The sequence below is a fragment of the Papio anubis genome, chromosome 2 (assembly GCF_008728515.1).
Source record: "Papio anubis isolate 15944 chromosome 2, Panubis1.0, whole genome shotgun sequence".
Taxonomy (NCBI): Eukaryota; Metazoa; Chordata; class Mammalia; order Primates; family Cercopithecidae; genus Papio; species Papio anubis.
Genome location: NC_044977.1, coordinates 67,485,972 through 67,510,445, shown reverse-complemented (window position 1 = coordinate 67,510,445; position 24,474 = coordinate 67,485,972). Strand labels below are relative to the sequence as shown.

At 44.5% G+C, this 24,474-nt stretch overlaps 2 non-coding genes across 2 annotated transcripts; both read left to right on the top strand.

The window, feature by feature from the left end:
- Window positions 1-15,401: 15,401 nt before the first annotated feature.
- Window positions 15,402-15,504, top strand: LOC116274043. Its single transcript, XR_004182522.1, has one exon. It is a non-coding gene; the product is annotated as a small nucleolar RNA U13 (small nucleolar RNA).
- A 3,653-nt stretch (window positions 15,505-19,157) lies between these two features.
- Window positions 19,158-19,321, top strand: LOC116274066. Its single transcript, XR_004182542.1, has one exon. It is a non-coding gene; the product is annotated as a U1 spliceosomal RNA (small nuclear RNA).
- The last annotated feature ends 5,153 nt before the right edge of the window (window positions 19,322-24,474 follow it).

The following is a 24,474-nucleotide window of genomic DNA, read 5'->3' as shown; positions in this document are numbered from 1 at the left end:
AAAATAGCACTCAGGCAAAAGTTCTCTCAGCAAGGCAATTTACTTCTATAGAAGGGTGCGTCTCTGGATGGAGCAATGGCGAGAGCACACCGGACAAGGGAGGGGAAGGGGTTCTTATTCCCAACACAGGTAGCCCCTACTGCTGTGTCTTTCCCCTATTGGCTAGGGTTGGACCACACAGTCTAAGCTAATTCCGATTGGCTATTTTAAAGAGAGCGAGGGTATGAGCCAGAGTGGTGGGGTGAGTAGTTTTGGAGGGAGGGACAGTTACAGAGCAGGTGACTAAGGATTACTAAGGACAGAACATGTGACTAAGGACGCCTAAGGACAAAACAGGTGATAGAGGCTAGGAGGGGGTTGTTTACTGAAACTATGGGCAAGGAAGGTAAAGAACGAGGAAGTTATACTTTAAAATGGAGAACAAAGAACAGGGAAGCTAAACATACGACATATTGGTTCTTTGAAGAAGAACTCAGAACTTACTGTACTTAACAATTTTTCTCCCTCTTAAATTTTAAAGGAAGTTAACAGGCTAAACTTCGAAGAGGAATTTACTGTATCCTACAGCCTGGTAGGAGGTGGTTGGATCATAAGGGCAGATTTCTCATGAATGGTTTAGTACCACCCCCCTGGTACTGTCCTCAAGATAGAGATAGTGAGTGAATTCACAAGAGATCTGGTTGTTTAAAAGTGTGTAGCACCTCCCACCTCTCTCTCTTGCTCCTGTTTTTGCCATGTGACCTGCTGACTCTTTTGCCTTCTGCCCTGATTGTAAGCTTCCTGAGGTCTCCCCAGAAGCCAAGCAGACATCAGCATAATGCTTCCTGTACAGTTGCAGAACCGTGAGCCAATTAAACCTCTTTTCTTTATAAATTACCCAGTCTCAGGGTTTTTTCTTGTTTTGTTTTTGTGGCAGGGTCTCACTCTGTTGCCCAGGCTATAGTGCAGTGGCGCAATCTCTGCTCACTGCAACCTCTGCCTCCTGGGTTCAATCAATTCTCATGCCTCAGCCTCCCAAGTAGTTGGGATAACAGACATGCACCACCATGCCCGGCTAATTTTTGTGTTTTTAGTACAGATGGGATTTCACCATGTTGGCCAGGCTGGCTCAGGTATTTCTTTATAGCAATGTGAGAACGGACTAATACCGCAGGAGAAAAGGTAAACACATTTACTACATGCTCAGAGGCATTACATGAAAGAAAAGTGAATACCCCAAAACCCAGTAAGATCTAGAAGTCTAGATCCTCTCTTCATGTATGACAGGGGAGGGGGTTTTGGCAACTTAAGGGAAAATAGATGATTTTGGGGAAAGATGAATGGGGCCTCAGAAGAATACATGACAACCTGTGACAAAGTCTGTCTTGGTGTGGCATCAACCTCCCATCCCCTCTCCTGTGATAGGAGCCAATCTTCCCTGGTTGATGAGAGTCCAGGGAGGGGATTCATGACCACTGAGTTTCTTTTGGAGGAGTCCTCTTTAGGCAGATAAAGGGAACCCAGAGAAAGCTCTGCCTGTATTGCTATTCCCCAAGTGCCCTCGGGCCAAAGCAATCAGAATACCAAACCAGCATGTTTTGGGGTGACATTTCCTGAATGCCTTCATTTGGTAATAGCTGCAAGAAGGCAGAAAATTCTAGAATGTTGTCTGGAATTGCTAGCTTCAGTGAGACGGATAGTTGGTGGTACTATTCAGCAAGATAGAAAACCTTGGTTAAGGATAGTTGCCTTCACTGAGCACAAAATTTGATTCTAAGCTTCCCAGCAGCAAAGGCAAAAGGAAAACAAGATAAATGACCTCATCTCAGCATTCCCTAACATGAGCCACACCAGTGCACTATAGAAACCAAACTTCCTCATGAGGTACACAAGGGGAATTGACTGAGGGGATCTCCATAAAAAGGACTGCGAACCAAATAAAAGACAAGGCCTTTGGCAGCAGTTCTATAAAAGATGCAGAAATGTTCTTTGCAGGCCTGTTCAGTATATCAATATCGACCCCTGATAAAAGCCGAGAGCAAGATATTAAATCACAGCTCTGTAGAGTCATTTGTTCAAAAAAAGTCAGTGTAATGGCCTCTGGGTACCTCACTTGCTAAAGAGTTTTGAGCTCCCAGCATCTAGAGAAGTGAGAGATTGGACAAATGAAAGGCACTTGCACTAATTAATACATCTCATAAACTTGAAATTAGGAGTTCAAGACCTTAGTGTGCAAATTAGTGCCCCAGGATAATTTTAAAGAGAAAAATATGAAAGTCCCAATTCTAGCAAATACCATTAACAACATAATCAAATAACTTAGGGCTTCATTTTTAAAATGCTGAAGCAATTAGAATCCATTGTGGGCCAGGCGCGGTGGCTCACACCTGTAATCCTGGCACTTTGGGAGGCCAAGGCAGACAGATTGCTTGAGGTCAGGAGTTCAAGACCAGCCTGGCCAACATGGTGAAACCTCATCTCTACTAAAATTACAAAAATTATCCAGGCGTGATGGTATGCCTCTGTAATCCCAGCCAGCTACTTGGGAGGCTTAGGCGAGAGAATTGCTTGAACCCAGAGGGGCGGAGGTTGCAGTGAGCTGAGATAGAGCCACTGCACTCCAGTCAGAGCAATAGAGCAAGACTCTGTCCCCTCCCCCCAAAAAAAGAATCCATTGTGGGGTTTTTTTTTAATTAAAATTTTTCCTGATTACTAAAGTAATTCAGGTTTATTATAGAAACTGGGAAATTTTGGAGAAACAGAAAGAAAAAGTCACCTCTAATCCCAGCAAAGATATCTAACTGTTAATATTGTGAGATATATACACACACACACACACACACACACACACACGTCTTTCCAATCATTTTTCTAGGCCTACATATAATATTTTTGTCTTAAAAGAATTAGGATAAGGCTGGATCAACTGTTTTATATCCTGCTTTTTTTACTACATTTGCTAATGACAAATAGAAACCTTTGTTTTAAAGGAATTTAATGTTCCAATGACTTCTCTCAATTTCTCAAAATTTGTGTTTTTGTCACTCGTATGGACTTTGATGTAGTAACTCTGCTTGTCCTACTAGCTTTCTGAAAAACAGAAGAGAGGTTGGCGAACTTGACTTTTTCTTGCCAAGGACTTAATTGTGTCATTTATAATAGAGATCTTGGGGCCTGGCACTTTAGCACATTGAGAAAGAAATATGCTAATGTGTTGTCCTTCACAGAGAGCACAAGAATAATTAGCCACCCCAGGGCCACTCCTAAACAGGTTGTTGCAGCCTTGCTGCCTCCCTTCCTGGGGAACTTTCCAGAGGGAAATTCTTCCCTAGTAAGTATTCTACTGGCATGCAACTCAATGCTTCCTTTCTCCTCCCTTCAATGTCACTGTGGTAGATCGTAAAAAGGGACACAATACTACTTCTCTCATCAGAGATTAAGTTTACTTTCTAAGCCCTTGAATCAGGGCTGACCTTGTGATTTTTGTTGATCTGTAGAAGTGGCGGATATGACAATGTGTCAGTTTGAAGCCTAGGACTTAAGAGGTCTTACTATTCTTGTTGCTCCTTTCCACCAACATGCAAACAAGCCTGGGCTAGTCTATTGAGTGAGAAAAAAACACATGGAGAGAGGCCCCATTCTTTCCAGCCAAGACCATTATAAACCAGCAGCCCCAGTGACCATGGGGGAGCCCAGTGGAAACTAGCTAAACCCAGACCAGACCAGAAGAACTGAAACTGATGACTTACTAAACTGAGAGTTAAATAAATGGTAGTTGTTTTGAGTTAGTAAGCTTTAGGGTAGTTGATTACACAGGAAAGGCTGGCTGATACAATCACTTGGAGCAGGGGCAGAGGTTGCTTTATTCTGTTTATGATAAAGTAACAATTAATGTAAAAGCATTAATTGCATAGCACAAGGTATGTAATAAGCATTCAACAAATGGCATTAGTATCAAATGAGATCAGTGTATTGGCAGGGCTGGTACCTTCTGGAGGCTTCTGGGGAGAATCCATTTCCCTGCCTTTCACAGCTTCCAAAGGCTGCCTGTGTTCCCTGGCTTGTGGACACTGGATAAGACACGAAGACACAAAGGCAAAAACTATATCTATTTTGATTACGGGCACTAGTAGGTGGTCGCTAAATGATACTAATGCCATTTGTTGAATACTTATTACATACCTGGTGCTATGCAATTAATGCTTTTACATTAATTGTTACTCTATCGTACACACAATAAAGCAACCTCTGCCCCCGCCCCAAAAAGATGTGCACATTTCAACACCCAGAACCTGTGAATATGTTTTCTTACATAGCAAAGGGAATTTTGAAGAGTGATTGAGTAAGGCTCTTTAAATGGAGAGATTTTTCTGGATTATCCAGGTGAGACCAATGTAATCACAACGCTCCTTATAACAGGGAGGCAGGAGGATCAAAGTCAAAGAAAGGAGATGTGACTATGGAAACAGGATGGAGTGATGTGCTCTGAAGATGGAGGAAGGGGCCACAAGCCAAGAAATGCAGGCAGCCTTTGGAAGCTGTGAAAGGCAGGGAAATGGATTCTCCCCAGAAGCCTCCAGAAGGTACCAACCCTGCCAATAATACACTGATCTCATACTTCAGACCTCTAGGACTGTAAGAGAATAAATTTGTGTTGTGTTAAGCCACAAAATTTGTCACAGCAGGAATAGTAAGCTAATACAGATTTAATTCCCATGAAACCTTATAAAGTACACACCACTGTCATCATTTCCATTTTACTTATGAGGAAACTGAGCCTCAGACCAGCTAAGCAGCTTTCCCAGCAGTTAAGTGGCAGCACTGTGTCAAAACTGGCCTCCTACACTTTACACTCTAGAGCCTCCCACTGGGTCAGAGAAAGACCACTGGATTTGGAGTCCAGATGGGAAGCACCTCTATACAAAAATGGGAATGAGGAGTTTGATCAGATGACTTCAAATGATCCCTTCCTGTTCTAATTTTCTGTGACTTCTAAACACTGAATCAGCATCTTTCAGTGCCAGGTTCCCAAACTTGCAAGAGGAGCAGGTAGGACTCAGAGGGGCTCAGTCACAGCTGAAGAAGGAGTCAAAAGAAATCTCTAGAAATGGAGTGTGGACCAAACTAGGGCCTTTAAAAAAGATAACCGGGGGCCGGGCGCGGTGGCTCACACCTGTAATCCCAGCACTTTGGGAGGCCGAGGTGGGTGGATCACGAGGTCAGGAGATCGAGACCATTCTGGCTAACATGGTGAAACCCCATCTCTATTTTAAAAAAAACACACACAAAAAATTAGCAGGGTGTGGTGGCGGGCGCGTGTAGTCCCAGCTACTTGGGAGGCTGAGGCAGGAGAATGGCAGGAACCCGGGAGGCAGAGGTTGTAGTGAGCCAAGATCACGCCACTGCACTCCAGTCTAGGTGCCAAAGTTAGACTCCATCTCAATAAATAAATAAACAAATAAAATAAAATAACAGCTGTCAGAATTCTAGTAGATAGTGCCACGGCCCCCTTAAATCCACAGAATGAACACCATGGTGGCCTCCCCATCCTCTACCTGCCCAGCTCTGATGTGTAGTAGCTCAGGGTTTGCATGGGTTCCACTTAACTGCTGGGAAAGCTACTTAGCTGGTCTGAGGCTCAGTTTCCTCATAAGTAAAATGGAAATGATGACAGTAGTGTATACTTTATAAGGTTTCGTGGGAATTAAATCTGTATTAGCTTACTATTGCTGCTGTAACAAATTTTGCGGCTTAACACAACACAAATTTATTCTCTTGCAGTCCTAGAGGTCTGAAGTTTGAGATCAGTGTATTGGCAGGGTTGGTACCTTCTGGAGGCTTCTGAGAAGAATCCATTTCCCTGCCTTTCACAGCTTCCAGAGGAGAAGCAATTGAGCCAGCTCATCCCCAGGATGAGCTGTGATTGGCCCAAGCCCTTCACTGTAATCCCATCTCCCTTGCCACAGTGATTAATAAGAATGATGTTCAGGACTTCAGTTCAGTGATTGGAGAACGAGAGCTCTCTCTTATTGCTGAGAGTATAGTATGCAGACATGAGGCCTGGGACAGCTGTAGCCACTTTGCTACAATGAAGGAAGACAGTCTGAGGATAAAGCCAGTGCACAGAGAAGGGCAGAACAGAGAAACTTACAGAGAAACTGAGCCACATCCTTGATCAAACTATTCCTGAAGTCTAACCTACCGCTGAACCTTCAAGTAATAAAACCTAATAAATTCTCTTTATTGATTAAAGACAGTTTTAGGAGATTTGTTTTTTATTCTTTATTTTTAAAGCAAAAGTATCCTAACAGACACCAACCAGTCACCTCTAAAGTACCTATTTAGAGGGGCAGATGTAGGTAATTTTTCTCACAGTTTAGCTTCCTGCGAGAACCACTTGGTTCTTGGCCATTTCTCTCCTTACACTTCTTATCTTCCCTACAATCAACTATAGCTTCCTGTATCCTTAAGTACCTGGTTTGATTCTAGCTACCTCACGCAGATAACTATTTTCTGACTTTATTTCAGCCTATATTTCTTCGCTCTCTGCTCTACTATTGGCCCTCATTGTTGTCTTGAGTTTCTTTATAATGAATTCTCATCTGTCTGACATACCAATCTCACTACCCACTTATCAGTGGTCAAAAACTCTGGGCCCAATCCTCCCTTCTTAGAGGACCAAGGAAGCCATAACCTTCCCGCTACTTAAACCCTCTGGGTGATGAAATGGCCCCAGGGACAGAGGCTTCCGCTGAACCGCCCAAATTTGGATGAAGTGTCAAGCAGGCTAAAGCGGAAAAGGAAGGGTTCTGGTCTCTGAACATCACCAAGCAGAGGCTATACTGGCACAGACCCAGGGTGCTGTAAGGGAGGCCCCTGACCCAGGGAAGGAACCAGAAACGAGAAAGTAAAGAGATCTGCATTACAGGCCCAGCTCTTTCACCACAGGGCTCTGAGGCCTTGGCCCTTCTCTGGGCCTCATTTTCTTCATCTGTAAAAAGGGTTTCAGAAGTCTTTAGCCCCAGTTGATATTTGAGACCTGGAGCCAGAACCACTTAGCAAATCAGCTCCCAAATTTCTAACCCACAGAAACTGTGAGGTCATAAATGTGTGTTGTTTGAAACCTCTAAATTTGAGGGTACAGTCGTCCCCTGGTATCTGCAGGGATTGGTTCCAGGACCCCTTCAGATACCAAAATCCATGGATGCTCAAGTTCCTGATATAAAAGGATATAGTCCCTGAAGTTATTTGGTGCTGGTAATCTGTTTAAGGATTTTGAACTTGGAATTCATGTAGGAATTTTTCCAGTGAGATTATCCGTCGTTTCCATTCTATTATCAAAGGAGGATGTAACAGAAAATTTTTAGAACTACAGGCCTACATTATCTTAAAGGTTCTTCCCAGCCTCGGCAATCTGTCATTCTAGATGCCTCAGGACAGTGTTTTCACTATAAGGAATGCATTCAAATGCAGGCACATAAGGTGCAAATCCAGGAAGTCAGAATTGCCCCAAGCCTTCCAATTTTATGTAAAATTCAGAATTGTATATAAATTCCAATTGCATATTCCCTGTACAATAATTCTTAGGTATACTAACCTTTGAGAACCACTGAGCTAGACTGGAAGAAGACACAAAGAGAAATTCTACAAGCTCGTATTTTGGGCACTTGAACCATTCTGCTTTAAAAGAACTATCATCTAGACCCTCAAACCAAAAACTGCACTGTAAAATAAGGTTTATGTCATTCCTAGAGTGTGCAAAGCACTGGTGGAACAGAGGAGAAGCAATCAATACTGCCTGGAAGGGACATGGGAAGCTGAGGAAGGCTCCAGAGAAGGTGATGTCAGGGCATAGCAGGGCGTCCTGGGCAGGAGGAGAGCATGTGCAGAGACCTGCAGGCTCAGATGCCAGTGTTCACCATGCGGGGGGAACTGGGAGGCATGTAGAGAGGTGAAATGGTGAGAGATGGGGCTGGGGAGAAATAGGGACTGGATTTTCAAGGCTTCGTGAGCTGTGTTAAGGGCTTGGCGCCAGCACTGGTAGGCAGGGCAGAGGGTATATACACACAGGTAGGACGTCAAACAAAGCTCTGGGCAAACACACCCCTGAGCTGAATGGAAGAAGAGCCTGGCTGGGGCTTAGGTAATTTGGGAACAGCGCCCCCTGCACATTCTCTATATCTCAGCCCAGGAGACTGGCTGGAGGAAAATAAAGTCTTCTTGGGGTAGCTAAGCATTTTATATATTTTATATAGTATTTTATATCAGGAACTTGAGCATCCATGGATTTTGGTATCTAAAGGGGTCCTGGAACCAACCCCTGCAGATACCAGGGGACGACTGTACCCTCAAATTTAGGGGCTTCAAACAACACACATTGATGACCTCACAGTTTCTGTGGGTTAGAAATTTGGGAGCTGATTTGCTAAAGGGAGCTAAGCTCACTTTGTCCAGGGGTGGCTTATTAGATTAATAGTATAGCCCTGCAAGAAATGAATGGAAATCGACTTTTTACACACGTATTAGTTACCTATTGCTGCATAACAAACTACTCTATCCTTGGATTCCACATCTGTGGCTTTAACCAGCCATGGACCAAAAATATTCAAAAAATAACAATAACAATAATAATACAATAAAAATAATACTAATAAAAAAGAATACAGTATAACAACTATTCATATATAACGTTACATTGTATTAGGTATTATAAGTAATCTAGAGATGATTTCAAATATACAGGAAGATGTGCATAGATTATATGCAAATACTATACCCTTTTATGTCAGAAACTTGAGCATCCATGGATTTTGGTATCTAAAGGGGTCCTGGAACCAACCCCTGCAGATACAAGCGGACGACTGTACCCTCAAATTTAGGGGCTTCAAACAACACACATTTAGGATCTCACAGTTTCTGTGGGTTAGAAATTTGGGAGCTGAATTGCTAAGTGGTTTTGGTTCAAGGTCTCTCATGAGGTTGCTCAAATATCAACTGGGGCTAAAGCCTTCTGAAAGCTCACGTGGGTGAGTGGGGCCTCCAAGCTGCTCACTCACATGGCTGTGGGCAGGAGGCCTCGGTTTCTCACCACCTGGGCTTCTCTGTAGGGCTGATTGAGTGTCCTCAGAACGTGGCAGCTGACTTCCCTCAGAGCAGATGAGCCAAGAGACAGCCAGGAGGAGGTTACAGCCCCTTTTATGCTCTGATCTTGGATGTTCCTGTCAGATCCTCCACAGTATTCATTACAAGTGAGTCTCTAAGTCCAGCCCACACTTAGTAAGTCCCTAAGTCCAGCCCACACTTTTTAAAGATGGAGTGTCGCTCTGTCGCCCAGGCTGGAGTGCAGTGGCGTGATCTCAGCTCACTGCAACCTCTACCTCCTGGGTTCAAGCAATTCTTGTGCCTCAGCCTCCTGAGTAGCTGGGATTATAGGCAACTGCCACCACGCCCACCTAATTTTTGTATTTTTAGTAGAGACGGGGTTTTGCCAAGTTGGTAGGGTTCATCTTTTGAAGGGAGAAGTGTGAAAGAATATTGGACATGTTTTTAAGCCACCATAAGCCAATTTAAAGTAATAATTTTAGGAATATTCTCAGGTGTGACAGCCCAGGCAGCCACATTCGTAGGTTAATGATTATCAGATTCATTGTTATTCATTCATGGTTAATGATTATCAGATACAAATCATCTGGGGGTGCTTGGTAAAAGGAAAGATTCCTATGCCTACCTCCAAAATATTCTATATTAGGAGCTTGGGAGTAGGGCCCAGAAATTTGCCTATTTTGCTAAGTTGTAAGGGTATTCTAACAGAGATTATTGAGGTCCAGGAATCTGCACTTTGGTAAGTCCCCAAGGATCTTTGGTGCTGGTAATCGGTAAAAATACCCACCTCAGAATTGACAATAATTGCCAATTGGTATGGCAGTTTGGAAATTCCAATACATTTGGGAATAACTAAGTGGTTAGAAGATCGGCCAAGGACAGAGGCCAGAATAAAGTAGCACATGGGCACAGCTCTCCATGAACACCCACACGGAGAGAGGTCAGCAATCACAACACGTTTTCTACTCTCCTGGACCAGGTCCCTGGGAGCTTCTCAACACAGCACTCCAGGCAGCCACCTCTAGCCATTCAGAGTTGGTGTAGGATTTGCAACCTATTTGCAATCCTTGACCTAAGGTCACATGCCCAGGAATCCACTAGTTCTGACACGTGACGGTTCTTTAGAGTTCTGGTCAGACAGAGGTTTCTTCAGCATGCACTGAGAAGGAGCTAAGCACAGCTATGATCCATTTTATAATTGAATGGGGATAATGGGGTGGGAACGGGGGATAGGATCTTGGAGGATAGGAGGTGTACTTGGCCAGCACTCATCCCTGGGAAACTTTGGTCTGGTTCAAATGTTGAGACACTCAAGTAACAGGCTCAGGATAGAGGCCTGTACTTCCCCCTGATGAGGAACAGGATTCAGGAGGTGGGCCAGGGGCTGGCCCTTTGTTTAGTTAGTGCTGTCTGGTTCTTCATGGAGCTTTCAGGAAGATTGCCAGGACCCTCTGTGAGTTTTCAGGCATTGTGGGCCCCTCTTGCTCTCTTTTTATGGGATGGTTTATGTCTGCTGCTCGGCCCTGGGAGGGAAGCCACACAAGAGTTGCTAAGCAGCTGCTGGAGCCTTTCTGTTTTAAGCCGGGACACTATTGTCTCTCTCTTTATTTCCCATAAGGAGCCGTGACCCAGGTGGTTACTGAGCTGCCCCCAAGTCTTCAGCACTATTGGTCCAGAAAAGGGCAAAGAGCGAACAGAGCCATCAAACAGCGTGAGGAGCAGGTGAGGGGTATGAGAGCCCAGCATTAATAACTGTGGCAAAGCCTGGGCCTCACGCCCTCGTGTACACACCACACCCCTGCAAGTTCACCTCCACCGTTCAGGGTCTGATCGCCTGGAGGATGGGTGTGGCTTTTCCTGCAGGGACCCGCAGGTTCACATCCATTTCCCCAGGGGCTTCTGTGGGCTGCAGAATCAGGGAAACGGTTTGGAAAATGGTTCCCCAAGAGGCTTGACATGGCATTGTGTTGAACCCCTGGAAAACCTTACCCCCCAAACCTTCCTCCCTCTGCCGCTTGTCTCTAACTGAGCTGTTTCTAAGGCAATTGTAGCTATATAATTTTCTATTTTTTCCCCACACTTAATCATGCTCCTTGTATAAAAAAATTTAGAAAATAAAGATATGAATAAAAAAAACCCACCCTACACCCAAAGATAACCACTGTTAACATTCTGAGATATTCCTTCTATACTTTTTCTCTCTCTGCATGCGTGTGTACGTACGCGTGTGAGTGTATTTATATATATGCGTGTATATATATAAAATCAGGCATCATTGATATTTTGGGTGGGATAAATCTTTTTTGCAGGGGGCTGTTCTGTGAATTGTAGAATATTTAGCAGCATCCCTGGTCTCCCTACCCACTAGATGCCAGTAGCACTCCCCACCCCCACTTGTGATAACTAAACATATCTCTAGATATTGCCAAATGTCCCCAGAGGGACAAAATCACCCTCTGTTTAAAATCAGTGCTTTGGCTGGGCACGGTGGCTCACTCCTATAATCCCAGCACTTTGGGAGGCTGAGGTGAGCAGATCACTTAAGGTCAGGAGTTCGAGACCAGCCTGGTCAACATGGTGAAACCCGGTCTCTACTAAAATTACAAAAATTAGCTGGGAGTGGTGGTGAGTGCCTGTAATCCCAGCTACTCGGAAGGCTGAGGCAGGAGAATTGCTTGAACCCGGGAGGCAGAGGTTGCAGTGAGCTGAGATCATGCCGCTGCCCTTCAGCCTGGGCAACAGAGTGAGACCCCATCTCACTCTGTGAGATAAAAATAAAATAAATAAAAATAAAAATAAATCACTGCTTAGACACACACACACACACACACACACACACACACTCTAAATGAAATCATATTGTAAATACTTCCTTGTCTTTGAAAAAATTTACCATGCCGTGAACTCTTTCTGTTGCCAGTTATTAGGAATCTACACACCATTTGCAATGACCACAGAGCTCCCCGTCAGTTGGGATCAATATGAAGTAATGTACATCACCATCTCATTATTGGACACTGTGTATGTACACTGCACAGCCTGCCTTATAAGCGGCATTTTAAATTTAAAATATCATGAACATCTTTCCATGTCATAGCTGTGGGATGTTGACCAAGTCCTAAAGCTCCATTTCCTTTCTGTGGAATGTGGGGTGTACTGTGAGAATCAATGACCAGGACAAGTGTTTTGTGCTTAGCACAGACCCTGGCACAGGGGGCACCTGCAATAGAGGGCCACAGCTGTGTTTAATGTCCTTGTGATAGTCCCCACATCATGATTTTTAAATGGCTTTTTATGGCCATCTCTCATATGCAGACACCATACATTATTAAATTAGGCCCTATAGTTGGACTTTTAGGTGGTTTCCAAATTTTCACTATCATAAATCTCTCTATCAATTAATACAATTATGCATCGTTTCCACTGATGTCTGGGGAAATTAGTAAAAGTGAATAAGCCAATCAATCCACCTATCCTAACCTGGGACTTATAAAATAAAAGACAAATTATTTTCTTCATAACCCAGTTTTAGACAAATTGTATCCCCTTCTTCCTGTTAAGCTCTGCCCCCAGCACCTCTAGACCTGCTCGTTTATCTGGTCCTGAGTCACGTGCTAACCAGCACCACTGGACATGGTTCCTAGGCTAAGCCCAGGTTGGTCTTTTACTGCTCTTATGCCAAGCCCAAGACCCCTTCTTTCCGCCTTGAGACCACCCAGGGTTGTATACAAGTACCTGCAGGACTCCTCTTCTATTTGGTTTTTTAGTTACAGGTGTACAATATTTGATGTATATAATGCATCTGTACAGTTTAAAGAGTGATAATAAAATGAACATCCCTGGACAAGTCTGATGGTGCACACCTGTGATCCCAGCACTTTGGGAGGCCAAGGTGGGAGAATTGCTTAAGCCCAGGAGTTCAAGACCAGCCTGGGTGATAGTGAGACTCGCATCTCCTCGCAAAATAAAATTTTAAAAAGTTAGCCAGGTGTGATGGCACATGCCTGTGGTCCCAGCTACTTGGGAGGCCAATATGGGAGCATTGCTTGACCCTGGGAGGTTGAGGCTGCAGTGAGCCATAATTGTGCTACTGCATTCCAGCCTGGGTAACAGAGCAAGATGCTGTCTCAAAAAAAAAAAAAAAAAAAAAAAAGAATATCCCTGTGTCTACCACCCAGGCCAAAAAATAAGAGTCAATACCCGAAAGTGCCTAACAGCGTGTGTCTCTCCCACTTCCTGGCTGTCTGGGGTGGAAGGGGAGGGTCCACTGGGAACACCCCAGCTAGCCCCTTACTGGCTCTGTGGCCTTGGGCATATTAGTGAACTCTGGGAGCTGATAACAGGAGTATCTTCTCTTTGAAACGGAAGATTGACCCACAGATTAAATGAGATGCTCTTTGGTAAACCTAGAGCCCAGAGCTTAGCACCAAGGAGGTGCCCGAAGCACAGTAGCTAATTGTTTTTACCATGGAGGAGAGTTTCTGGACAGGGAATTCAAGAACATGGTTGTCGCCTGGTGCTGCCAGCCCCTTAGCTCTGTGAGCCCAGGCAAGGCAAGCTCTGGGCCTCAGTTTTCTCAGGTGGGAAGTGAAGGGGCTGGACTCACTAGAAAAGCTCTAACTTCCTTTCCAGCTGTGGCCTGTTGAACTTCTACTAATCATTAAGCCAAGGAAAATGGGTTACGATGAAGCAAGAACTTTAACAGAGGGTCACCGTTTACAGTGCCTTTAGCTGACTCCTAGAAACAGACAGTGTGACTGGCCCAAGAGCACATGGTCAGAAGGTAATAAACGGGTTAATAATGATAATACTTCCAACATTTTTTCTGGGGGATGCTAACCTAAGAGCTGCATGTATGTCCTTTTATTTAACTCTGAAGTTAAACAAATCTATCTGATAGATTGTATTTTTATGCCTATTTTATGGAAGTGGAAACTGGGGCTCAGAGAGGCTCTACGGCTTCTCCAAGGCCATGGAGCCCTGGCCTTTTCCATCTGTAAGCCTGTGCTTAAACCAGCACTGCTCAGACCTTAACGAGTGCCTGCGTCACACGGGGATCTTGTGGAAATGCACATTCTGTTGCTGCAAGTCTGGGGCGGGGCCCAAGATCCAACATTTCTAACAAATTTCTGGATGGTGCTGATGCTGGTGGTCTTCTCATCACCGTTTGAGTACTGAGACTCGACCACTGTTGCACTCTCCGGGAGCCAAGCTGAGCAGGGACTCAGGGTCTCAGACTCTTTGGTTTCAGTTAACATCAACTTCCTGGCTATTTTTATCGCATCCCAGGAAAAGAAACTGTGGGCATCACACACCAAACAAGACTGCTTCTGGGTCAGACATACCAGAAGGGAAACGTTTCCTGTTGACAATAAGGTTCTAGTTTCTCCCTCTGGCAATGTTTATTTTTCCAGGCATTTGTTGAAACCTCTGCTTCATGTCTTGTCCTACTGAGGACGGTGACTCAAGACACATACTCACAGCTGATTTCAGCCACACACCTTCCTGCTAGCACTGGGCATTCAACTCATCCCGGGTACACTGTCAGATCCCAATCATGGCATAACATTCATTTTGGCTACGACCAAGGGTCTGTGCTTTATCCTGCTAGTTGTGCCCATCAAGTCTGGAAGGGAATTTAAATATAGGCTACTCCCAGAAAGGAAGCCTTTTATTTGTACAGTCCAGAGGGAGACACAAAACGTTTCTTTTTCCCCCACAAGTCATCATTTAGTCCATAAAAATGTGCATTTGGGAACCCCTCCTGTCTCTGGTCTCCCTGGGTCCCCTCCTCCTGTCTCTCCTCTGTCCCCAGTCCTGCCGAGGTCCTGGCACCATTTTTCTGTCTCTCTGCTTTCCCCCTCCCAGGGTCCTGGCTCCAGGCTGAAATAGCCTGTCCTCCAGGGTCTTCAGAGGGAAACATCCAGACAGGACGAATATGTGTTTCTCTTCCAGAATGGTGATGCGTTATTCTGCCGACAGTGCCTCAGTTTCCTCTTTGGGGAATTGCATCCGTGTCGAAGAGGACCAAGGCGGGTATGGGCAATCTCAACTTCTGATTCTGCTGATACCGCTTCAGCAATGTTCCATGCGGTGTGAGGCTGAAGGGGGCCATCATGGGATGGGAACGGGTGCAGCTTGCCCCGAGTAACAGGGAAGGGGAGTGGCTTCACGTCAAACCAGCCGAACAGAAGAGGGTGGTTACAGCATGCACGAGAATGTCTGTGTGATGTTGGTGGGAGTGCCTCCCAGACCTGATATTGTGCTGCAAGGTGACAGCGAATATGTGACAACTGCAGATGCACTCGTAAGAACTGCAGATGCTTTTGTAGTTCTTGAGTGTGATGATCGGGTGCTCACATGCATGTGTGAGATGTGCCACCCTCGAACCTCATTTTGAAGTCAGCACATTACTGTCTGACATGAAAACAAACCAAAAAACTAGACGCTGTTCTCCTGAGGAAATATTGAGTTATAATTGTTGTTGACCAGTTTGGCATGGGACTAAGTCTTTCCACCTTAATTTCTCCCCATGTGCCACAAGACCTTCAAGCCTTTGGTCAATACTCACTACTTCAAAGTTCGGAAAGGCCTTCTGTGAATCCAGGCTGCACGCAAATACCCACAGAGCCAGCGTCACAGACTTGTGATCCGCAAAGTCACACGGGGCCCCACTCTTAGAAGGGCCCTGCACTTGTCACAATGCTCTGCCCACACCCGCTGGAAATTCAAAACACATTTTGAACAAAGGACCTACATTTTCATTTTGTACTGAGCCTGGCAAATTATGTAGCCAGTCCCGAATTCCAAGGACAGCCACTGCATTCTCAGACCTCACTTCTTTTTCCTTCCAATTAAAACAAAGTTTCAAGTCTGTTGCTGGTCATGGCAGAACCATCCGAAATCAGGAACTGAACTCAGAGCTGCAAGCTTGGTCTACCTGGAGGAGGAGTTCCTCTCCCTAGGCCAGGGCTCTCTGGAAAAAGGCTCTGGAGAAGAGGGTGGGGAGCTGTGGCGGGGCCCAGCTCTGCGCCTTCAGATATTTTAACTAGGAGTCAAGGAACCCTGCCATGCCCCACAGTCTGGTGGCAATATTTGTCTCTCTGCCAGAAGCACAACTTAAACGTCTCTATCTTCTGGTCCTAGGGAAGCTATTTCATTCTGATCAATTTGGCCTGCATTTAATGGATAGTCCTATGCTCAGAAGGGTGTTGTATGAGCCCCAGTACAGAAGGGGCTAGTGGTTGAGTGTGAAGACACATTGTCCCACAGTTCTCAGGGACATTATTGGGACAACCAGGGCAATTTGAGTATAGACTGTATATTTGACACTATTCTTGTATCAATGTCTGTTTCATTGGGTGTGATGAGGGTCTTTCTGGTTATGTAGGAGGATGCTCCTTGTTTTGGTAGACACATTCTAAAGAATTTACAGGTGAAATTCTATGAAGTCTGCAACTTACTTCCAAATGTTCTGGGAGAAAATGATATATGTAATATATATATTTACATGAGAGTTTTCCTCTGAAATCTCTAGATTCTAAAGTCTAAAGATTCTCTAATAATGGATTTATTGTGCATTGTGCAACATTGGAGCTTTGAGGTTGGAGTAACCTCTATTTCATGCTGGCTTTCGTCCACGTTGGCTATGGAAGTTTGCAGTCATTTCTTTATTAATGAAAACTGACAAGTGGACACTATTACCACCTTGTATTGATCAGACTTTACCAGAGGAAATCCAGGATTCTTCGCATGGACAACTGTGTCAATAAAAACAAATTCCCTCTGAGAAAATAAAAATAAGTAATAAAGACTCAGGCTGGGCATGGTGGTTCACACTTATAATTCAGCAGTTTGGGACACTGAAAAAGGAGAATCACCTGAGCCCAGGAGTTCGAGACCAGCCTAGGCTACGAAGCAAGACTCCGTCTCTACAAAAAATAAAAATAAAGACTCTCTCTCTTTCTCATATAGCTTTATCTATCTAATGTATCTTATCTATCATCTATCTACCTATCCATCTATCTATCTATCTATCTATCATCTGTCTATCTATCATCTGTTTATAAAGAGAGAGAAGAGGGAGACAGATAAATAAAGCAAATATGGAGAAATGTTATTGATTGGTGAGACTGGTTGAAAGTGTATATATTTTTTCAATTTTTCTTTGGCTTGAAGTCCTTCTAAATAAAATATTGGGAGGGAAAATACACTATTTCTCCCGATAAGGTTGTCATCACTGGGAGATAAGATGTCTATCATCTTACTTTGGGTTACCGCAGAAGCAGATCCTGAGATAAAGGTTCAAGTGCAACTTGTTTATTCAGTAAGTGATCCAGGAAACAGCAGTGGAAAAGTGAGGTGGGAGAAGGCAACCAATAAGGAGAATATCATCGAGTCTCTGCCATCTCTGAAAGTCAAGGGGACTTCACACCTGGGAAACTCTGGAGTCACATAGAATGTCTCGGGTGAGAGGTAGGGTATTTATACCCAGTGCAGTCACGGGATGGGGGCTGCCCCCATGGGTATGGCAACCAGAGAAGGCCCCGAGCAGTAGGTATTCGGGCCGAGCAGTAGTAAGGCCTGGCGTCTGCTCCACAATATTCCATCCATTCATTCAATCGACTTCCACCTAGTGGACCCAGGTCCAGGACCTCACTAGGCACTGGGGAAATAGTCCTCATGAAGACAGATACAACCTCTGCTCCCACAGGAGAATGAGTACAAGTGGGGAAAACAAACAAAAACCAGGTAAACAAAAATTGACAACAGAGGGGAAATTACAATTCACCTGTTCTAATCATTGAACTTTTAGTAAGAACCTATTGTGTGTTGGTCATAATTCCAAACATAGGGAATATATAGATGAAACAAGAATTGTAAGTCCGTAAGCAATTCATAAATTTTTTTTTCTTGAATGGAAACAATCTAGTCGAAGTCCTCACAGCTCCAGAGGGGTGAGACACTGAAATCCAGCTGCAAGGATATTTAAAGAACAGGCCCATTGCTTACATTTAGCTAGAAAAGCCCCTCTCTCCACCCCATCCACCACCCTCCCAGGGTGCTAACTCTAGCCTGAAAACTGATCCCGAGGACTGTCCTTCAATTAACTGAATTTTCTCCTGAAACAATGGCAGGAGAAGGGTATACTCTGGGCCAAGCATGGTGGCTCACGCCTGTAATCCCAGGACTTTGGGAGGCTGAGGCAGGCGGATCACTTGATGCCAAGAGTTTGAGACCAGCCTGGCCAACATGATGAAACCCCATCTCTACTAAAACTACAAAAATTAGCTGGGCATGGCAGTACACGCCTGTAGTCCCAGCTACTTGGGAGGCTGAGGCAGGAGAATCACTTGAACCTGGGAGGACGAGGTTGCAATGAGCTGAGATTGTGCCACTGCACTCCAACCTGGGAGACAGGGCAAGACTCTGTATGAAAAAAAAAAAAAAAAAACAAGGGCACGCTCTGGCTCTGCTCTCAAGTCCCAAGCTCTTCTGGGTTTTGTGGTGCCTGTAAGAATCTTGACTCTCCCCAGAGGAAAGAGGGCACCTGGGATCCACCTGTGAAAAATCACACTACCTCCCTTTCTGCCTGGCTACCTTGGAGACTCCCAAACATTGCCCCCTTGTCATCTAAAATTAGAGACATCCACAAAATCTGGTTCAACTCCCTCCTGAACACTAAATGAATAATTTGTACTAGAGTCATCATTTAACTGATGATGGCAGTATGTTGTGTGATTTCAGCATCAAACACTTCCATCATCATGTCCATCGGGCAACAAAGACAGAGATGAGGTTACATCTCATCTCATGCCTCTCAGAGATGAGGCATGTGTTACTAACATCAAACGCTGAGCTTTGGGTAGTTGCTGCCATTTTTTATTTGTTTTTCTGTTTGTTTTGTTTTTAATGTCAGGCACAGTGGTTCAAGCCTATAGTCCCAGCTACTCTGGAGGCTGAGGCAGGAGGATCTTTGAAATCCTTGAGCCCAGGAATTCAAGGCTGCAGTGAGCTATGATCATACCACTGCACTCAAGCCTGAGCAATATAGCAAGACCCTGTCTCTAAAAAATTTAACTACCTGACAAGGGAGATACTACGATCATGGAAGTGGTTTTCCCAGGGCAAGCCTTATCCATTGCACTCCAGATGTGCTGACTCCTGCAGTTTCCCCAAATGTGGGAAACTCGACTACATAATTTGTGGTAGTAGGGGACTGCGTTCATGCTCTCCCCTACTAAAAAATAAAAAGTTAAAATTAAAAGATAAATAAATAAAAATTCCACTAAACTAAAAACAAAGAAATCCAAAGGCAAGAATTAGCAGAATTATCTGCTTTGAGAATTACACACCTATTGTTCTGAGCTTGTTTCTCCAACGTGGTGTGGAATGAATCCTTTTCTTTCAGTCAACTCTCTATTGCTTTCCTATAACTTAGATGAGGGAGACTCACACTTTTTAAAAGGAAGGCCTAGGAAAGCTATCCATCTGGGCTGTGTGTGGTTCCTGAATGGTGCCAGGCTGGAGTAGAAGCTGTGACCTGAAGGTTGACTCAACCCCATTCTTCACTGGGCCAGCTTTGGGCAACCCACACCCACACCCACACCCACACCCACACCCACACCCTACATTGTTCTGTGTTCAAGAGGTTCCTCAAAGCCTCTCTTCTCTCTCTCCCTCTTTTTTTTTTTTTTTTTTTTTTTTTTTTTGGTTTGAGACAGTCTCTCTCTGTCACCCAGGCCGGAGTGAAGTCACACAATCTCGGCTCACTGCAGCCTCCGCCTCCAAGGTTCAAGCAATTCTTGTGTCTCAGCCTCCAGAGTAGTTGACTACAGGCATGTGCCACCACACCCGGCTAATTTTTCTATTTTTTGTAAAGACAGGGTTTCGCCATGTTGGTCAGGCTGGTCTCGAACTCCTGGCCTCAAGTGATCCGCCTGCCTCGACCTCCCAAAGTGCTGAGATTACAGGCATGAGCCACTGTGCCCAGCCTCTTTTCTTTCTCTTTTGCAAACAATCTATCTCAGGGCCCTGTGAGCTCTGCATCTGTCTAGACTGTGCTCCTCATAGCTGGCCTCCAGCCGCTCCACACAGCAGTCACAGGGAGCCTCCTAAATGCACATGTACTGATGGGGGCTTCTCCATCAAGGCCATCAGCTGCTCCCTGTGCTCCCCAGGAGGAAGCCCTTACTCCTTAACATAACATCAAAACTTGTACCAGGACCCCAGCTCTCCAGACCCAGCCCCTTCTCTCCCTTCCTCCAACTCTGTATCCTGGCAAAGAGAATTACCTGCTGCGCCTCTAACAGTCCAAGACACCTGCAAATACAGTTGCCTCTACCTGGAAAGGACTTCTTCCTTTTGCCCCCTCACCTTTCCAAACCCCTCTGTTCACGTAACCCATTTTCCCTCCTTTCTCTAGACTTTGCTTAGATGCCACCTCCTCTAGCTGGCCTTGCCTGACCCCTGACACTTGGGTGAGATGCTACCCGTGGGCTCCCCAATCACAGCAGCCAGGGATGGGTTTGTAGTTTTACCTGTGTCTCACAGAGCTCCCAATGTGGAACACAGGCTCGATAAATGTGTGAATGACATGTGGATGAGTATGTGGATGGACGTTTGCTAGGCACTCAGTTGGCCACTGAAATGGGGTTGTTCTAGATCGGTGCTGTGTAAGTGGGGGCCACCAGCTGATACTGCTTGTCCACTGGCTATGACTGATTTGCAACAAATTAAGTGCAGACATTGAGGGTGTTTCAAAACTTGTAAAGCACTTTAACTGAGCGCTTTTATGTTTGCTGAATCTAATAATAAAAAAACACTGAGCTCATATTTTGTATGCCTTGGTTTTTTTTCTATTAAATTATGTCAATTGTACTTTACTGTATTGGTCTGCAATGGATTAGAAATCTCAAAAACTGGCTGGGTGCACTAGCTCATGCCTGTAATCCCATCACTTTGGGAGGCAGAGGCGGATGGATCACTTGAGGTCAGGAGTTCAAGACCAGCCTGGCCAACACGGCAAAAGCCCCTCTCTACTAAAAATACAAAAATTAGCTGGGCGTGGTGGCAGGTGCCTGTAACCCCAGCTACTCGGGAGGCTGAGGCATGAGAATCACTTGAATCCAGGAGCTGGAGGTTGCAGTGAGCCAAGATTGTGCCATGGCACTCCAGCCTGAGCAACAGAGCAAGACTCTGTCTCAAACAACAAAAAAAGAAATCTCAAAAACTGACCTTTTATCCCCAGATAATTTGAGAAGCACTGTTCTACACTGTTCCTAGGGCAACAAGACAAATGTATGTGGGGTCTCAGTGTGTGTGTATGTGTGTATGTGGTGTTTGTGGAGTGGGGGACAACAGGAAAGGGAAGAATTTAGAAGGTAAACTTGGTTGACTCTGCATTTGCAGGGAAGCTTCTCCATATGATAACGTCAAAAGACTTTCTCAGAATCAAATATGCCAGAATAAACAGCTTATAAATGGTCTTCTGAACTTGGTGTCCCCAAAGGGAGAATAAATTGCAGCTATTAAGATCATCCTATTCATCTAACTGACTGAGACAGCCCCATGCAAGTGGGGGCCCATGCCATAAAAATGTGTCCCCCTCAAAAAACAAACAAAACCCCTAAATTTTAATAAGTGGTTATTTATTCTGAATGCAAAATAAATAAATAAAGCGTCTTTCTCACTTACTTTGGAGACATGATTTTTAAATTTGTTTCCTAACTTTCCCCAATCTGGCTTCCATTAGAGAACTATTTCCCAAATTAACCTCTGTGCCCTCTCAAGTAAAGAATGCAAGAGATTTCTACCAGCTATTTTCTCCCATTTCAAACATGCCACGTGTGTTTAACAGGAGGCAGAGATTTCCAGGCTAGAAGTGGTAGTAAAGGGATCTTTTAGTAATGATTCTTTGAAAATCAGCAGTTTTTTTTTTTTTTTAATGACAGGCACCCCTTTCGCCCCAAAAGGTCTCTCATGTTGCTATCCTGAGCCAAATGTTTAATTGATGCTAAGGAATTTTACCTTCAGTCACCTTCCAAGTGCTGAGCAAATGGAGTGCCAATAGGCTATGTGATGGGGGACCAGGGTAAAGATTGAACTTTATCTGTGCTCATGAGGAGAGATCAGATAAGTCACCGGTGGCTTCAGCAACACTGACTTATCATTCTCCACACTTAAGAAGGAAAAGGTCAAAGCACACGGTGGTGAACATGCATTTGAGGCCCCAGAAACGGTTTTCTTAGCTATGTCCTCCGGAATCAAACACACTGGGTTCTTTGAAGGCAGAGCTAAACACATGTAGTGGAAAAGTTCAGGGTTCAAAGTGTAATTTCGAAAACAAAGAACCAAGTTTCCAACTTAAGCATCTAGGTAAATGGACACAGGCCAGGAGCTTCGAAGCAAAGGCAGGTCTTTTCTGCACAGACTGCCAAAATGCCGCTGAATCTTCCTCGCGAGAGCCATACCCTAGGTCCACACCCTTCTAGTTTCACTCTGGGCTTACTGTGAGGTTTGAGTCAATCGATGGGAAAGCAACAAATGTGGCCCAGGCATATATATATATATATATATATGACAGGGTCTCACTGTGTTGCCCAGGCTGGAGTGCAGAGGCACAGTCTCGTCTCACTACAGCCTCAACCTCGCAGACTCAAGTGATCCTCCCACCACAGCCTCCTAAGTAGCTGGGACTACAGGCGTGGGCCACCATGACCAGCTAATTTTTCTATTTTTTTGTAGAGATGGAATTTTGCCATGTTGTCCAGCCTGGTCTCCAATGCCTAGGCTCAAGTGATCTACCTACATTAATCTCCCAAAGTGCTGGGATTACAGGAATGAATCACCGTGCCCAGCCCCCCAAGCAGAACTTTGACTAGTACTGTGCCTTGGCACTTGCCCTTGTTTGCTGGTCACTGGAACCCTGAGTCCACCATAGGAACAAGCCTGAGTTAGCCACCTGGAGGATGAGAGGCTACATGGAGCAGAGATGAGCCCTCCCAACTGAAGCCCTTCAGGACCAATTAGTCTGCTTAATGCCAGATAGGTGAGTGAGGCCATGCTAGATCATACAGCCCCAGCTGAGCCACCAGCTGCCCACAGAGATCAGTCACATACCCCACACAAGAGGAACCACCCAGTTGACCCACAGGATCATGAAAAATCATAACTGTTGGTCATTTTAAGCCTATGATAAGGTCGTTTGCTACACAGGAAAAGCCAACTGATATGCATTCATTCATTTATTCTTTCATCCACTTATTTAGCAAATATGTATTGAGAGCCTGCTGTTGGCTCATTGTGCTAGGCAAAAAGGCAACTGAAAGGGGCCATGAGCTCCTTGAAGCCAAGGATATAGCTTATTTGTCTCTGTTTTCCAGGCCTGGCACACTCCAGCATATATATATATATATAGGAGGTGCTCAAAAACTTTATCTAATAAACACACGAATTGGAATTAATCCCAAGGGGACAATTATAGATCTCAAGCTTTAAAAGTGCAGATTGCTTGACTCAGCAATTCATCTTCTGAGAATTTAATGTAAGGAAATATTTTCAGGATGTGTGCAAAAAATTTAATTACAAGAATGTCCTATCATAGCCTGGTTTACAGTGGCTTCATTGGATTTGGTTGAAAACACAATGGTGGCAATAGCAGTGTAGTCTCTGTGACAATTTGGTTGAAAAGAATATTGCAATCATGGGTGCAGGTAATTTCAATCCCCTGTGGAGTAGCTTTATGACCTTTTTGTTCCTTTAGACAAAAAAAAAAAAAGTAAATATGTTTCAGAATTTGGGGGATTTTATTCTCCTCTACATTTAAAATTTCTAATTCCCTTTCAGACAATTAAATATGCTCTGGACTGTTAATAAGAAGAAGCAAAAAGATTGTTTTATGTCTATCAATAGGGAGTTGGTGAAAGGACAGAGCAAGCATACGATGGGTGTGCCTCATTTTAAGGAATATGGTAGAGAAAGGATAGAGTGTATGCCTCTGTTTACATCAAAAGGTAGTCATTATGTCCATCAGGGTTCTGTAGGGAAACAGAATTCAGGAAGACAGAGAGAGATTTTAAGGAATTGGCTTACATGATTGGCGGAGACTGTCACGTCTGAAATTTGTAGGGTAGGCTGGCAGGCTAGAAACTCAGACAAGAGCTGATGTTATAGCCCAGTCTGAAATCTGCAGGCTGTCAGATTGGAAACTGAGGAAGATTTCCATGTTCCTTCTTCTCCAGGAAACCTCAGTTTTGGCTCTAAGACCTTCACATGATTGGATGAAGCCCACCCACATTATCAAAGGTAACCTCCTTTATTTAAAGTCAGTTGATTGTAGGTGCACATTTCTTCTGTGACATACCTTCATAGCAACATCTAGATTGGTGTTTG